Source organism: Malus domestica, chromosome 06 (assembly GCF_042453785.1).
Source record: "Malus domestica chromosome 06, GDT2T_hap1".
Classification (NCBI taxonomy): Eukaryota; Viridiplantae; Streptophyta; class Magnoliopsida; order Rosales; family Rosaceae; genus Malus; species Malus domestica.
In genome coordinates, this window is record NC_091666.1 from 3,775,572 (window position 1) to 3,793,102 (window position 17,531).

Below are 17,531 nucleotides of genomic sequence, written 5' to 3' on the forward strand. Positions count from 1 at the left end.
TAGCCAGGAGGAGGAGCCCAGGCAGCAGCAGTGCTGGTATAGCCACAGAACGAGGGTCCTGACCGGATTTAACGGCTCACCTCAACTATCGGCAGCACAATCGTACTTGATATAAGTACTGATTCGATTGTTTGACTGCAGACATTCATGATCGATAGCGATCCATCTCCCCATAACAGTATTCTAGGGCGACTGGGGCTCGTGAATATTAGAGCGGTGACATCAGTCGAGTACCAGAATATCTGACTCCCATTGCGAGATGAGGAATTGGAGAACCAAGTTTGATGAGGCCGCTTTCCTAACGATGCACAATGCACATTCTGAAAGAGTTGAAGAAGAATTCTTTCACTCAGGTCGTAGTAGCTGAGGTGCAGAAAAACAATTCAACCCCCATTGAATAGCAATTACAACATGCAAATTAAGAAGATTGCGTCCAGGTCGACACATCGGCAAACAAGACATGATGGAAACCAGAAGAATATTAAAAAATAAAATAAATAAAATAACACTACTACAAAAGGGGATATCACTGGTGGTTTAAAACTGACAAGAAACACCACTTAACGTTAGATTTTTGGTAAAAATCCGACATTAAATCGTGCAATGTCGCATAGAGGAACCGATACCAATACTACCGTCATAAAAGGGTATTGACGTCGCTTAGCCCGCTTAATCCGCCACCAAGAAGCAAAGTAATATAAAATAAAAAGAACAACAGCGTCGCTTAAAAGTGACATCGATGCTTACGTCGCTTATAAGAGACATGGAAATCTGATATGATGGCGGTCCAAACCGACGTTAAATAACAAATAAAAAAATAAAATATCACACTTACTGTCGGTCCAAACCGACATCAAGTAATTTTAATAAATAAAATGGTAAAGCTACTGTCGGTCGTAACCGACATTACCTAACATTTTCATAAATAAAATAATTAGGCTAGTGTTGTCCATAAGCGACACTAGATATATTAAAAAAATAAAAAAATTTAACAAATATTCCAGCTACTGTCAGTTTTTATGCTGGTGCTATTGTCGTCCATATGAAAATGTACAACCCTTACAAGTTCTACCCGAACTCTTGCAAAAGATTTTGCACCGATTGTGTGGTTCATTGTTTTCAACCGCCTACTATGCTTATTTTTTGTGGCAATCTCCTGAAAATAAAAAGAATTTATTAAACAAATTTCAAGCTATAACAAAACAAATCATAAAACGTTTACCTTTTTCTTTATTCCAGTAGGCCACCAAATCAACCCACTGTTGAGGATCCACATTAGGAGGAGTGTTCTCGTGCTTCTCGACTAGTTTATCAATATAATTTTTTTTAAATTTATTTATGTACTCTTTATGTGCATGCTCCATAATATGAAGAGTCATATGACGGATAATTGGCATTTTCGCCATATCTTCTTCTTGAAAAATAATAGTTTCCTATACTAATAAAAAAATTTAAGCAAATTAATTATCACCATAAACATTGACTTATTCTACTCTCTTCAAGTAACAAAAAATATTTATACCTTTATTCTATTCCAGAAAGCTTCCATGTGTTCTTCCTTGATCATACGCCAATCTCTCACCAACGAAATATTTTTATAATCTCTAACCTCTGCCACTGCATGTTTTGAAAAAGCACTAGAATTTTCACTAATGCATTTTCCATAAGCATAAAAAGAACAAGGCTGTTGCTTCCAACTGGGAATTGAGGGTCCCCTTCCTCTTCGATTTAGGCATCATACTAGTTGGATTACAAAACAAAAAACTAAAATTAATAACCATAGTAAATAAAAAATGGACCACCTTCCTCTTCGAATTGGAGTTCGTCAGCATGTTCATCTTCAAAATGATGATCCATAGCAAAAGTTTATATAAGGAGAAGTACAAAAATTGAAAAGGGAGAAGAAATGAAAGGTACAGGCGAAATTGGGAAGGAGAAGGAGAGACTTAAATTAGGCAACAAACAAAAGCACGGATGAAATGAGGAAAGGAGTGGATACGAAGTTGGCGTCGGTTAAAACCAACATTAAGTAAAGGATGTCGTATTAAAACCCACCAGCGTCAAAATAAGTGAGGGTTGGTGTTGATTAAAACCGACACCAACTTCTACCACACATTACGTCGAATTGAATCCAACTACTTTCTGACCAAATTTATCGAACTAAACGCAGCGTCGTTTTAGTTAAATTTGGTGTCGGTTTCAACCGACACAAAATTCTAACACAATCTACTGATATACACGTCCCATTAAATCAAACAACTTCTTTTTGACACAGTTTCTTGAAATGCACGTGGCGTCGCTTTGGTTAACTTTGGTGTCGCTTAAAAGCGACACCATCTTCTCACAAGCTTTACTGAAATGCACGTGGCATCACTTTGTAAACTTTGGTGTCGCTTAAAAGCAACACTATCTTCTGACAAGCTTTACTGAAATGCACGTGGCGTCACTTTGGTAAACTTTGGTGTCGCTTAAAAGCGACACCATCTTCCGACAGGATTTACTGAAATGCATGTGGCGTCAATTTGTAAACTTTGGTGTCGCTTAAAAGCGACACCATCTTCTGACAAGCTTTAAGTGATACCATCTTCTGACAAGCTTTACTGAAATGCACGTGGCGTCACTTTGGTTAACCTTGGTGTCACTTTTAAGCGACACCATCTTCTGACTTGTGCAAAACAAGCGGGAAAGTTCTTGCCTAGTGCACTTTAAATTATCTGACCAATGCCATCGCCTAAAAGTGATAGCAAAATAGTTTTTAAAAAATATATATATATTTAACCCATAAAAAAAAATAACGAGTTTTTATTTATTTATTTATTTATTTTATGGTATCTCATATAACATTTTAAGATTTTAATTAAAAATACATAATAAACAAAATATTGACTAATTAATACTTAAAATGACATACCCCGACCGAGATCGAGGCATGCTGGTACAGTGCAGAAGCGATAATGATAAGAAATGTACGAGTAAATAAAAACCGAAGGCTACTAATGTGCACTGATAAGCAGAAAGTGCTAGGAGTGAGATACAAGAGTAAATACTCCTAATTAGAGCATAGAAAGTCTAGGTGCAGTCTAATAGGACAAGTACTAGTTATACAGTACCATAAGATATCCTACGAATAATTTATTCTGTCAGTACCGCCGAGATCCTCAATGCCACCCACAACAAGTCTACCTAAAACCTAAAAGGGCGCAAAACAGAAAATGTGAGTGGGAAAAAACAAAGCTTTTCAAAATCATTTCATTATCAAATGCTCTAACCCCTAGCCGTAAAACATGTATAATTTTCCCATAAATAGAATATGAATATAAAAATATATATAGAGATATATTCAAGTCATGCTTCACATCTCCATAAACATAAGTATGCCATGCCAAATATAAAAAAGAATAAGTAACTCAGGTGAAAATAAATTCATGGAAAATAATATTGTTTGTACCATACTTGACCAATCCCGAAACTACCGAGCACCGGCCAACGCTATACTGTCAAGGACCCAGAAGAGTTCCCCTCCGACCAGGAGGCCAATCACTACTCGACACGTGTCAAGATTAGAAGCCAATCAGAGCGCAGCACGTGTCGACATCAAGAACCAATCATAACATGACACATGTCAATGTGACAAAGCTACAAGTTTTTCTATAAATAGGGGTCATTCCCCCACAATATTGGCTAATGCCATTTGTGTTAAATCATTCACAAGAACTCACTAAATTGAGAGCTTGATCCTTTGTACTTGTGTAAGCCCTTCACTACTAATAAGAACTCTTCTACTCCGTGGACGTAGCCAATCTGGGTGAACCACGTACATCCTGTGTTTGCTTCTCTGTCTCTATTCATTTACGTACTTATCCTCACTAGTGACCGAAGCAACCAAGCGAAGGTCACAAAACCTGACACTTTCTGTTGTACCAAAGTCTTCGCTGATTTTGTGCATCAACATTTGGCGCCGTCTGTGGGAAACGACACTTATTCCTACTCTCTTCAGCTGTGTCAAGCTGGTTTCTATCATTCGTACACTTTCTTTTGACCAGGCATCCCTCTCCAACATGGGAAGCGAAGGAAGCCACAGCACACAGAATGACACCCCCCTTGCACATAGTGCGAAACAACGAAAGAAGAAAGGAAAACGAGTTCTTCTTCAAGCTAAAGTCGATGAGTTGGAAGCTCAGAACAACAAGATAGCAATGAGGAATGAGGTCCTCCAGGAGCAATATGAGAAGCTCTTCGAGACACTCCACGAAGCTAGGCAAGCTCCGAGCTTGTTGCCCCCGTGGAAGTCAACCATCAACTGGGTGCCCTCAAACATGGAGGGTCACATTCATTCGACATAGATATCCCTGATAGGGAACAGATTACCCCTCGACTTGATAATCAACATGAGGCTTCTCTTAACCCAGTTGCTTCGACCCGAACCATGAGAAGTGGAGGGAGACACCTCTTTGCTGAAGGGGCAGAAGGATCGAAAGCCGTCTTTCGCGATTGTCGGGATTTCCTGAAGCAACGTCGAGAGAATTCCATCCATATAAGCTCAAAGATTAATGACCCAAGGATTTCTGAGAGACTCGGTCCCCTGCCACGGCCTAAGCCGGCCACCAATTTGGGGAAGGGGCAACAAGTCCTAGAGAGACATGAGGGTACAGGGGACTCAGAGGTGTTCCGACAGACATACCCTGGAAGCCAGTACAGCGAGTCCAGGGAAAAATCACATGCCCTTGATCAAACCTTCCTAATTCCAAGAGGAGATGGAGATTTACGAAAGAAAGCTCCAGTGACACATAACTCCGCTCAGGACCCCCTTGTCCTACAACTTCTTGAGGAAGTAAACAAGTTGAAGGCTGAACGTCAGGCTGAAATACCTGACTGGAACCAACCCAGGCCTGGCCCTCTTACAAGGAGGATCCTCAACACCCCCCTTCAAGCAAAGACAAAGCAAAAGCTTGGCTTGCAACTTTATACTGGAAAAGAGGACCCGATTGAGCACCTTAACCTCTTTGAGTCCACCATGGCATACCGGATGCACACCGACGAAGAGCGATGTCTTCTCTTCCCCTCCACCCTCTCTGGCGGAGCTCTAAATTGGTATTGTCGTCTTACACCTGAGACGGTAGACTCATTTGAGGAATTGAGGAAACTATTTGTTTCCCAACACATTTTCCAAACCGATCGCTTGCACTCTGCAGATGACCTGTACACTATCCGCCAGAAGCCAGACGAGTCATTACGTATGTATGCTGGCCGCTTCAGCCATGAATACTCCTAGTGTGCCGAGGCAGACGACAAGACTGCCCTCAAAGCCTTCACGGCAGGCCTACGTGATTGTTTCTTTAAATACATGATCAATGCCAATACTTGGAAGACTTACTCTGAGGTGATGGCGCAGGCTTATAACCATGCCTCCGCCGAGGCAAAGACATATCAGGAGAAACCCCCTACAACCATCCTTTATCAACAAGTGGGAGGTGGAAGCCAGACTCACCTAAATGAGAAGACCTCGACTTTCCAAACAGCAGTGGCACCTCCCCATGCCTTGCATAATGCTTCGCCGAATCAGCAGACATATCAATTTCAAGGCAAGAGGAAGGATTTCCATCCTCACCACTCTCATTTCAGTAAAAAGAGTAAGGGACACTATCCCGATAACCAAGGGTATCGCCACAATAACGCTCGCCCCCAGGCAGTCAATGCAGTGGGTCAAACCCGCGTCAAGATACCCCCTACCCCAAGGTATGAGACATACACGCCCTTGAATGCCACATGCGCGGCCATTTACCCCAGCATAGCTCACCTGATACCAAAGCCAAAGCCGAGGCACCCAGATTACACGCCCCCGAATAACGCGGGCATGTTTTGTTGCTACCATAAGCATAACGGCCATGATAGCGAGAAATGTATCATCCTCCGTGATCGTATTGAAGCTTTGGCATGAGAAGGAAAAATTGATCAATTCCTCCTTCACCCTCAAAGGGATAACCGTAACCAACGCCAGGTGAATGTCATATATTCCATAAGCGGCGGCACACCCCTATCTGAATCTTCCAATAGGGCCATGAAAAACAGTGAACGAATTCTGAGGCCTGGTCACCAAGTGTTTCACGTGGAAGACATCAGGGGAGGGAAGTATCAAAAGCCTAACTGGGATCCGATATGTTTCTACCCTGAGGAAGAAAGAGGCATCATCTACCCTCATAACGACCCATTGATCGTGGAGGCTCACATAACCAACTTTGATGTTCGACGAATCCTCGTAGACACAGGGGCTTCGGTCAATATCATGTTTGCCGAAGCTTTCAGGGCACTCAGTGTAGCTGAACACTTGCTCGATCGCTCGATTTCTCCTCTGATAAGCTTCTCCGGTGATATCGTGCAACCCTTAGGGAGCATACATTTACCCTTTACTATTGGTACAGGCCCTTACACGGCTACCATTACCACTAACTTCCTAGTGGTTGACTGCCCAACGGCATACAATGTCATCTTTGGGCGCACAGGCATCAATGATCTCAAGGCTATGGTATCCACGCATATGCTGTTGATGAAATTTCCAACCCCCCATGGCAACGGCTACATCAGAGGAGATCAGCTTAGTGCACGATCATGTTACAACACTTCAGTTAAGCAACAACACTTGCCCGGACCCAAGGAAACCCTGTCTGTACATGACCAAGTCACAAAGACCAGCCTAGATGAAGCGAACTTGGATCTTCCTGATAGCAACAATCAACTCGATGATCCTCGAGATGACTCTTTCACCCAGCAAGCCCAACCTGCTGAAGAGTTGGAGAAGGTACCTATCTCAAGAGATTATCCAGATCGCATGGTGAAGATTGGCACCACATTGTCACCACCCCTTCGGTTAGCATTGATATCTTTTTTGAAAGAGAACACTGAAGTCTTCGCCTGGTCATACGAGGACATGCCAGGCATCTCTCCTGATGTCATCTGTCATCGTTTGAGTATTGACCCCAAGATCAAGCCGGTGAGACAGAAGCGAAGATCTTATGACGCTGAACGATACGAGGCAATGAAAGCAGAAGTTGAAAAACTCAAAGGCATAGGCTTTGTCCGCGAAGTCAATTACCCGACATGGGTAGCAAATGTGGTCCTTGTTAGGAAAAAACCGACCAAAGAAAGTCTTTCGCTTCAAAAGGTCTTGTGGAGGATGTGTGTTGACTACACCGACCTAAACAAAGGGTGTCCGAAAGATAGTTTCCCTCTTCCTCTTATTGACAGGCTTATAGACTCTACGGCAGGGTGTGAGCTCTTGAGCTTTATGGACGCTTATTCAGGATACAACCAAATCCTCATGAACCCCTCAGACCAAGAACACACGGCCTTCACTACTGACAGGGGACTATATTGCTATAAAGTCATGCCTTTCGGCCTAAAGAATGCAGGAGCAACTTATCAGAGACTGGTCAATTCAATGTTCGCCGAACAAATTGGGAAGAACATGGAAGTTTACGTTGATGATATGCTAGTCAAAAGCAAACATGCTGACCAACACATCACCAACCTATCTGAAACTTTCACCATTCTAAAGAGGTATCGAATGAGGTTGAACCCCAACAAATGTGCCTTCGGTGTGGGCTCTGGCAAATTCTTAGGCTTCATGATTAGCCAACGAGGCATTGAAGCTAACCCTGAAAAGATCAAAGCAATCCTCGACATGAAAGAGCCAATAACTTCAAAAGACATCCAAAGCCTTACTGGCAAGGTGGCAGCCTTAACCAGATTCATCTCTAAGGCCACAGACAGATGTGCTCCTTTCTTCAAAGCACTCAAGGGAAATAAGAAGTACATTACATGGACGGAGGAATGTGCCAAGGCATTCAGGAACCTCAAAGAGTACATGAGTAAAGCCCCTCTGCTCTCCAAACCAAAAGTTGGTGACACTCTCATCATCTATCTATCGGTTTCGGCTTCAGCAGTCAGTTCTGTTCTTATTCGAATGGACAGTGGTGTCGAACGGCCCGTCTACTACGCTAGCAAGGCCCTACAAGATGCGGAGACACGATACTCCAACATTGAGAAATTAGCTCTAGCATTGGTCATGTCTGCTCGGAAACTTCGCCCTTATTTCCAAGCACACGCCATCATCGTGCTTACCAATCACCCTCTTCGACAGATACTCCAGAGTCCTGACACGTCTGGACGAATGATCAAATGGGCGATAGCATTGGGTGAGTTTGACATCTCCTACCAACCAAAACCAGCCGAAAAAGGTCAAGCAGTAGCAGATTTCATCGCCGACTTCACATATCCTGTTGTCATTGCTTCTACACCTGAAGCAGTAGCTTTATTACCATCGGAAGCTCAGAAGATAGAACCAACAACCCCAGCATGGAGTCTGTATGTTGATGGCTCATCCAACCAACAGGGCTGTGGAGCGGGACTAGTCTTGACTACGCCCGACAAAGTAGCAATGGAGTATGCTCTTCGTTTCAAATTCAAGGCATCAAACAATGAGGCCGAGTATAAAGCCCTTCTAGCAGGATTACGTTTGGCAAAACACCTCGGGGTTAAACAAATTGATATTTTCAGTGACTCCCAATTAGTGGTCAACCAGGTTACCAACAACTTTGATGCTAAGGACAGCTCCATGGCAGCATATCTTGCGCAAACACAACTTTTGCTCAAACACTTCCACTACCAGATCACCCAAGTTCCTCGAGCGGCAAACAGTCATGCAGATGCCCTGGCTCGCCTCGCCTCAGCTGTGGAAGACAAGATTGGAAGAAAAATTCATGTCGAACTGTTGGCAACACCAAGCATCATGGCCGCAGAAGTATGCAACTTACAACAGGGGGATAGTTGGATCACCCCGATCTATAATTTCCTTGCTCATGGCACCCTCCCAAATGATAAAGTCCAGGCTAAGCAAATTCGATACAAGTCTACCCGCTACCTGATCATCAATGATCAACTCTATAAGCGAGGTTTTAGCCTGCCATACTTAAGGTGTCTTACGCCTGCCGAGGCGGAAATCGTCCTTCGGGAAATACATGAGGGAGTCTGTGGAGATCATGCTGGATCTCGGTCCCTAGCACACAAGACTTTTCGCCAAGGATATTACTGGCCAACACTCCACCAGGATGCCATCAAAGTATCCCGCTCATGTGACAAATGACAACGATATGCGACTATTCCTCATTCCCCTCCAGAGCCTCTTACTCCTATGATCAGCCCTTGGCCCTTCGCCCAGTGGGGACTTGATTTGATCGGCCCAATGCCGGCAGGGAAGGGCAAAGTCTGTTACGCAGTCGTTGCAGTGGACTACTTCACAAAGTGGGCCGAAGTAGAACCCTTGGCAACCATTACTGAGGCAAAGATAGAAGACTTCGTGTGGAAGAACATCCTTTGTAGATTCGGCATTCCCAATGCGATAGTCACTGACAATGGGCGACAGTTTGACAACAAGAGGTTCAGGTTGTTCTGCTCTAAGTTCAACATCAACTTATGCTTTGCCTCTCCAGCTCATCCCCAGTCTAATGGACAAGTTGAGGCCATCAACAAAATAATCAAGCGCACTTTGAAAACCAGCTTGGACAAAGCTAAAGGCTGTTGGCCAGAATTTGTACCCCAAGTTCTTTGGTCATATCGCACTTCATATCGGACTTCAACAGGAGAAACTCCATTCTCACTTGCCTTTGGCACAGAGGCGGTTGTCCCTGTTGAGCTCGAGCAAGCAACATTCCAAGTCCAGAACTACATTCAAAGTGAAAATGACAAACAACTCACCCTCAACTTGGATTTAGTCGAGGAACACAGAAACCAAGCTCACTTGAGGAATGTCGCCTACAAGCTGCGCATCTCCAACTATTATGACTCTAGGGTCAAGCCTCGTTCTTTCAAAATAGGAGACTGGGTCTTAAAGAAAAGATTACTCTGCGACAGAGTCCCGAGTGAAGGCACACTTAGTCCAAACTGGGATGGACCGTATGAAGTCATTGGCATCAGTCGCCCTGGCTCTTACACACTTAGAAGCTCCGATGGCAAGACCCTTGGCCATCCATGGAACGCTGATCACTTGAAGTACTACTACAAATAGACTCACGATGTACAAGTGTTGAGCTATAGCCGTTCGGCATCCTATGTAATGAAGGCCATTTGGCAATGAATTCAATAAAGAGGTAATTTAGCCAACTCAGCCCTCACTCTTTTACATTCATAGCAAGCGATGCCGGAACCCTTCTCAATCAGAATCCGTCTTCCACAGTCACTACAAAACAAGCAAATGAAGACCGTGTCAAGCGCCAAAAAAAAAAAAAAAAAAAAAAAAAAAAAAAAAAAAACAGCTTCATCCAAAAAGCTTCACCCGAAAAGCTTCACCTCCAAAGCTTCACCTAAAAAGCTTCACCCAAAAAGCTTCACCCGAAAAGCTTCACCTCCAAAGCTTCACCCACAAAGCTTCACCTAAAAAGCTTCACCCGAAAAGCTTCACCTCCAAAGCTTCACCCACAAAGCTTCACCTAAAAAGCTTCACCCAAAAAGCTTCACCCGAAAAGCTTCACCTCCAAAGCTTCACCCACAAAACTTCACCTAAAAAGCTTCACCCAAAAAGCTTCACCTCCAAAGCTTCACCCACAAAGCTTCACCTCCAAAGCTTCACCCACAAAGCTTCACCTAAAAAGCTTCACCCACAAAGCTTCACCCAAAAAAAAACTTCACCCGAAAAGCTTCACTTAAAAAAGCTTCACCTACAAAGCTTCACCTAAAAAAGCTTCACCTAGAAAGCTCCCTCTACATACTTTCATCTACAAAGCTTCACCATCAAAGCTTCAACACCAAAGCTTCACCTACAAAGCTTCAACACAAAACCTTGCTCCAAATAAACAAATTTTGTTCACAAAACCCAAGATGCCCTTGAACTTGTACAAAAACACTTGGGTAAACATAAACATTTTTTGTTTTACACCCACAAGGGCCCAAAATTTTCCTTCTTATTTATTCACTTATATATGTTCCCAAACATATTATAATAGATCCAACAACAAGCCAAAGTCCCAAGTTTCATAATGGACAAAAGTACAAGCAATTCATCAATAATGAAGGTGCTACAAAAATTGGAATCTGCCCCAAAATAGAAATCCAACCCAAGAGACTTTTTCTCTCTCTCCCTCTTCCGCCTCCTTTCATCTATCAAATTTCTGCAACCTCTGCTCTTCTCCAATGGAGCTGAATTTTGGACACCCTATAGTTCTTGAGCATATGAACAACTTTCAAGAAGGAACCATTTCTGTTTGAGCGACGGAAATTAAAGTGTTGAAGCTCCAAACATGACAGTCGGATTCTTGCAGATTTCGAAGCTGCTGTGATGTTTCGAAGATCTGGAAATATTTAACCATTAGTTCATTCTGAATTTTTTATATGTTATGAAAGAGACGATGAGGAACAACTTCAATGAAGAAAGCATGCCGATCTGAACAATAGAAAATGGAGTTTCGAAGCTCACAACAAATCTGACGGGTTGACAGAAAAATAATAACCAGTCATTCATCATACCTGGATTTCTGGAGTTATACTGCTCCGAGGGATCTCAAATTTGGATATGTTGTAGTTCACGAGCTGAGGAACAACTTCAATGAAGAAAGCATACCGATCTGAACAAGAGAAAATGGAGTTTCGAAGCTCACAACAAATCTGACGGGTTGACAGAAAAATAATAACCAGTCATTCATCATACCTGGATTTCTGGAGTTATACTGCTCCGAGGGATCTCAAATTTGGATATGTTGTAGTTCACAAGCTGAGGAACAACTTCGATGAAGAAAGTATGTTGATCTGAACAAGAGAAAATGGAGTTTCGAAGCTCACAACAAGTCTGACGGATTAACAGAACATTGATGAACAGTTACTCATCATACTTGAATTTCTGAAGTTGTACTACTCCGATGGATCTCAAATTTGGATATGTTGTAGTTCACAAGATAAGGAAAACCTTTCATGAAGACGACTTTGCAATCTGAGCTATAGAGAAAGGTGTTATCTTGCATCCACTCAGGCTGATTAGTGGAAACGAAAAGCAATTCCTCCAAAGAAAAGATGAAAAAGAGAGAAAAGCTACTAATTGCACTTGATCTTGTCTAGTCAATAGCATGCAGCATCAAACACACAAAAGTTGGAAATATTTTTAGATAAAGCATATACGAATGTGTGACATCGAAACAAGGATTCGTTACTTTGACAAATTAGTAACACGCGAGACACCTCATTCGGCAACTCTCTTCGCCTGAAGACTTGGGGGACTCCCACCATATGCTACTGCACCTTGATACTCGGCAGTCTCACAACCACTCAGTGACTTGGATTTTTCAAGTCTCCAACCGAGAAGTTTTCCTCACTCGGGAAATTAAGGGAACACTACCTCAAACTACATGCTTCACTCACAAAGCTTCAACAATACAGGTTTCAACAAAAGCAAAAATTCAAAGAACTTTATGAAGAAGGCTTTGGTGTATTTAACACAATATGTTGAAATGAAGCAAAGCTTATTTATTAATATTTTCGATAAGCCACAAATATGTACATATACATGAGTCAAAATAAACAAACAAAAGGGAGCCTTCACAAAGGTTGCTTAGGGGAAGTCTCAGCAGTCGGTAGAGCCCCAGAAAGAGAAAGCACCGGAGGGTGGTTATCCGGAGCCTCAGTACTTGACAAAACCCCAGAAGGAGGAGGCATTGGAGGTTCATCATTTGAAGCTTCATTACCAGGTACAACCCTAGAGGACGAAGGCAATAAATGCCTTTGGAACAAACCCACAAACCGCTGATGATCAAGTAAAACCTTACCATCAGATTCCTTCATCTGGTTAAGCTTCCTCTTCATGTTTGTAGCATAGTCATGGGCGAGCCGGTGCAACTGCTTATTCTCATGCTTGAGCCCTCTAATCTCCTGTTTGAGACTCATCACTTCAGCAGCCAATGATTCAACTTAGCGGGTTCTAGCAAATAGGCGTTGGGCCATATTAGACACAGAACCTGCACACTGAACACTAAGAGCCAGAGAGTCCTTAACAGCCAACTCATCAGACCGTTTGGAAAGTAGTCTGTTATCTTTGGGAGTGAGAAGGTTCCTGGCCACCACTGCAGCGGTCATATCATTCTTCATCACAGAATCCCCAACGGTAAGAGGACCAGTAGGGGATATGAAGGATGGGCGCCATATGTTGTCTGGAGAAGGCGTGGCTGTCTCTTCTCCAAGGTTCAAGTCAAAACGACGGTCGGAGGGTCCAGACATTTTCAAATGTGTTGAAGAAGGAAGAGGTCAGACAAATCAAGATCTTAGAAGTGCAAGAAATGAGCTTCTACTGGTAGAGATTCAAGTGTGCTGTGGAACTTAATGCCAGCCTCTATAAAAATCTGCACTCGACGGAGCTTCAGAAATCGAAGAGGCGTTTGCTTTCTCAAAAGCTGGGCTGCTCAGAGACCACGAGGGCCGATCTCAGAAATCGAAGAGGCGTTTGCTTTCTCAAAAGCTGGGCTGCTCAGAGACCACGAGGGCCGATCTCAGAAATCGAAGAAGCACCTGCTTTTTCAGCCTCGTCAGCACCTGTCACATGCACACTCAGCTTTGCGGAAATTACGGGCAATCTGTCGAAGATTTCTGGTGAAGTAGAAAGCACGTGAATCTTACTGTTCAATCACCGCTCTCCATATGCACCATCAACTCCTCGGGTACCACATATAACTTTGTCAAAGATCACTGACAAAGTTTAGGCACGAGAATTTCGAAGTTCCAGCTACCCTACTATTACCCATAAGGGTAAAGGAACAGCACCACTGCTTGACAACTGGAAAGTCCCTATGTGTGTCGACCTCCGTGTTTTGCGGCAAGACAGGTTGGCAAGAACGTCCAACCTTTACTCACATTCGAGAAAAGACTCCCAACATAATTACTTTCTCAAAAACCGGAGTAGCACCGCTTTCCGAATCTCGAGAGTCAGATCCTCGACGGGATTGCTTGTTCGAAAACCGAAGAGGCACAACTCTCAGAACTTCGAGAGCCAGATTTCCTTAGATAAAACTTGTCTGTAATCTTCACACGTAATATCAGCTTTCCAGATACCACATACCACTTTTTCAAAGTGCTTTGACAAAATTAAAACACGTGAAGCTGGCAGCTCCCACTACATTGCTGTGACCACGAAGGGTAAAGGAATAACATTACTACTTGTTATTGGGAAATCCCTATATACATTGACCTCCCTCCTCAACGGACAGGCAAACCTGCAAAAATGCTCAACCCTTTCTCGCATTCGAAAAGGCACCCTCAACATAACCTCTCGAAATACTCAGCTTTATTTCCCCCCGATAATACCTCAGCAAATAAGCCACACCAAGAACAAGAGTATCTCATATCATCAGGGTCGAAAGCAAGAGTATCCCATATCATGCTTTCTCCCTGTCTTTGTCTTTGTCCTTGTCCACACCTGCAGGACAAGGAGAAAGAGAGCAGTCAGTCGGAACCTGAAATCAAACCTCCAATTTGGAACTGACTGCCTGGAGCCTTTGCCTGGTTGCTTACTTAGCATTGCTCTCGAGTACTCATCCTCAACTGCTGTCAAGGTCACGAATTCCACCGGCAAATACCTCATGACAGTTGATCAGATATTGGCTCTTTACACTGAAGCTGCCAAGCGTGGATGAGTCACTATGAAGGAATGTTCTGAAGGACCATTTAAATGCAAAGGTTGCACACCACTTCTGCCATGCAAAAGATTGAAGCAGAAGGTTCAACGGTGAGCTGAAACAGATCACTACAGCACGACACCTTTCCATACCACATTCATTATTCCGTCAACAGCAAAAGTATCCCATATCATCAAGGTCGAACGTACTCTAGATTTGATGGACTTGTTTTGACCCTCAAATTTTTGAGTCGGCCTTATACTCTGAAGGGCACCAGAAAACCCTCCAGCACAGTTCAAGAATAAGCCTGTGGAAAGTTACTTCTTCAAAAGCAAAAGTATCTCATATCATCTCTTATCCATTTGCTTCTCCTTATCCTGGCAGTTGAATGAGAGACAAGGAGAAGGAGAACAATCAACCGGAAGCCGAAGTCAAACCTCTGATCCTGGGTTGCTTACTTGGAAGTTTGACTGCTTACCTTGTCTGTCACCTCTTTCGGCAGATCTCCTAGCTCGGCGACTTGGGGGACTTCTACTATAGGGTTTGTATCGCACTTGACCAAGCCCGAAACTACAAGTACTTCCAGAGAAGGGCAGATGAAGATCAGACCACACTTCGGTACTTAGAAGTTTCGTGATTACTCAAGGGATTGGATCTTGCAAGTCCCCAACCGAGGAGTTTCCCTCACTCGGGAACTTAGGGGAGCACTGTTTGTACCATACTTGACCAATCCCGAAACTAACGAGCACCGGCCAACGCTATACTGTCAAGGACCCAGAAGAGTTCCCCTCCGACCAGGAGGCCAATCACTATTCGACACGTGTCAAGATTAGAAGCCAATCAGAGCGCAGCACGTGTCGACATCAAGAACCAATCATAACATGACACATATCAATGTGACAAAGCTACAAGTTTTTCTATAAATAGGGGTCATTCCCCCACAATATTGGCTAATGCCATTTGTGTTAAATCATTCACAAGAACTCACTAAATTGAGAGCTTGATCCTTTGTACTTGTGTAAGCCCTTCACTACTAATAAGAACTCCTCTACTCCGTGGACGTAGCCAATCTGGGTGAACCACGTACATCCTGTGTTTGCTTCTCTGTCTCTATTCATTTACGTACTTATCCTCACTAGTGACCGAAGCAACCAAGCGAAGGTCACAAAACCTGACACTTTCTGTTGTACCAAAGTCTTCGCTGATTTTGTGCATCAACAAATATATTAGCCGGAACCCATGCATAAGTCTATATGGCTGAATTCATAGCTCATTAGTCAATCTAGCCGGAGTCACTGTAAGTGACCTATACGGCGCTACACTGCATACAAGTCGGAACCATTGGAAGGGTCTATACGACAAGACTGGATGTAATTTGGCATGACAATTTAAATCATAACTCATTTAAATGCATTTTCTGGGAAAATATCAAGTATATAAGTATATACTGAAAACCAAAATGCCACTCACTAGTATGTCGAAGGGTCGTAGCCCCCGAGTCGTCCTTGACTACACTCGTCCTCGGGATAAGTCTCCCCTATATGCGAAACAACTATAAAAACGTTAATTTAAAGCACATAACCAATACTAGCTAATAACTTCTCATACATTACTCAAATGGGATGTTTGAATATACCAACGTGATCTACACAACCTCATGAACATCCCCATATTTTTAGAAAAATTTTCCGACATCCCACGAGCCGACAAGGGCACAGCAACACTCGCGGCCACGCGCAGGGACCCTAACGGAATCCCCTAACCCCGTTAGGAATATTCGGTGGAATATTTCGTTAAAAAGTAACATAAACCGTTAATTCTACCTGATGGTGTCAGATTATTTCGTCAACTCTGACGGAATATTCTATCTTCTTCTCCGGTTAGCCTCACCGGTCTCCGTCGCCGTCGCAATTCACCGGAAACTAGAAAATCACGAAAACCTTCATATCTCGTCCAATTCTGAACCAAATTCCACGAAACTTGAACCAAATTGAGGCTTAGGACAAGTAGAACAAAACCTTACCTTTCAAAAGTCCTAAAACCTACGGAACTCGCTTGAAAATCCATCGATATTCCGGCTAAACCTGCAACTCCCTATTCTCGAGCTTCCCGACATCCAAATCATTTCATTTTTCTTCTCTGAGCCTCGTGAAGATGATCTAAAGCTCCTTATACTTCAAAACTCTCAGAAAACTACATATTTACGTGTGCATGAATAGTACCTAAAATTGGATGTTATGGTTTCTCGGGTTTTACAAGCTTTCAAGTCCTAAAAATTGTACGAATGGACTCAAGAGCTTGTAGGGAACAAGAACATCACCTTTTTAACATCGATCTGTGACTGGTTGAAGGAGTTTAAGGTTGACCGTACGGCTTGTATGGAAACTGAAGGAAATCCAAGAGGGAAGGGAGAGAGAGAGAGTCAACAGGAGAAAGAGAAAAGTACAGGTGCTTGTGTGTGGTCCTAGTTGGTTACAAGCAACAAAACTAAGTCCCAAGTGTTCCAAAAACTTAGGAAAATCTTTGAATTGGTCCAAATAAAACTTCACCCACATGACCACACAAAACGTCCAAGGGTAAATAAGTAATCTCACGCTGTCGAAAATAAATATTTCAGGACAGGCTATGACACAAAACACATAAAACAAAGGTTATGGATGTTCCATGTCATCATCCGTTATGTCGTCGTCGTCGTCGGCATTGGCATAACTAGCGAACTGGGTAAGCAACGGTAATGAATAAAATACTTTATGTTATCTCATATAATATTTTAAAATTTTAATAAATAAAATACGTAATAAAAAACAAAAATATAATTTTATGATAAAATTTCATCACATACGAATTGAACCATAGTCTAATTAATGAAAGTATAAATAAACTCTAAGT

At 42.8% G+C, this 17,531-nt stretch overlaps 2 long non-coding RNA genes across 2 annotated transcripts; both read right to left on the bottom strand.

Annotated features, from left to right (window-relative positions):
- Positions 1-968: 968 nt before the first annotated feature.
- LOC139197180 (uncharacterized) lies at positions 969-17,003 on the bottom strand. Its single transcript, XR_011582316.1, has 4 exons — positions 16,666-17,003; positions 16,466-16,564; positions 1,223-1,740; positions 969-1,156 (listed from the first exon to the last, which is right to left on the bottom strand). It is a non-coding gene; the product is annotated as an uncharacterized lncRNA (long non-coding RNA).
- LOC139197178 (uncharacterized) lies at positions 10,935-12,745 on the bottom strand. The gene is made up of 3 exons (XR_011582314.1): positions 11,696-12,745; positions 11,515-11,612; positions 10,935-11,339 (listed from the first exon to the last, which is right to left on the bottom strand). It is a non-coding gene; the product is annotated as an uncharacterized lncRNA (long non-coding RNA).
- Positions 17,004-17,531: the final 528 nt, after the last annotated feature.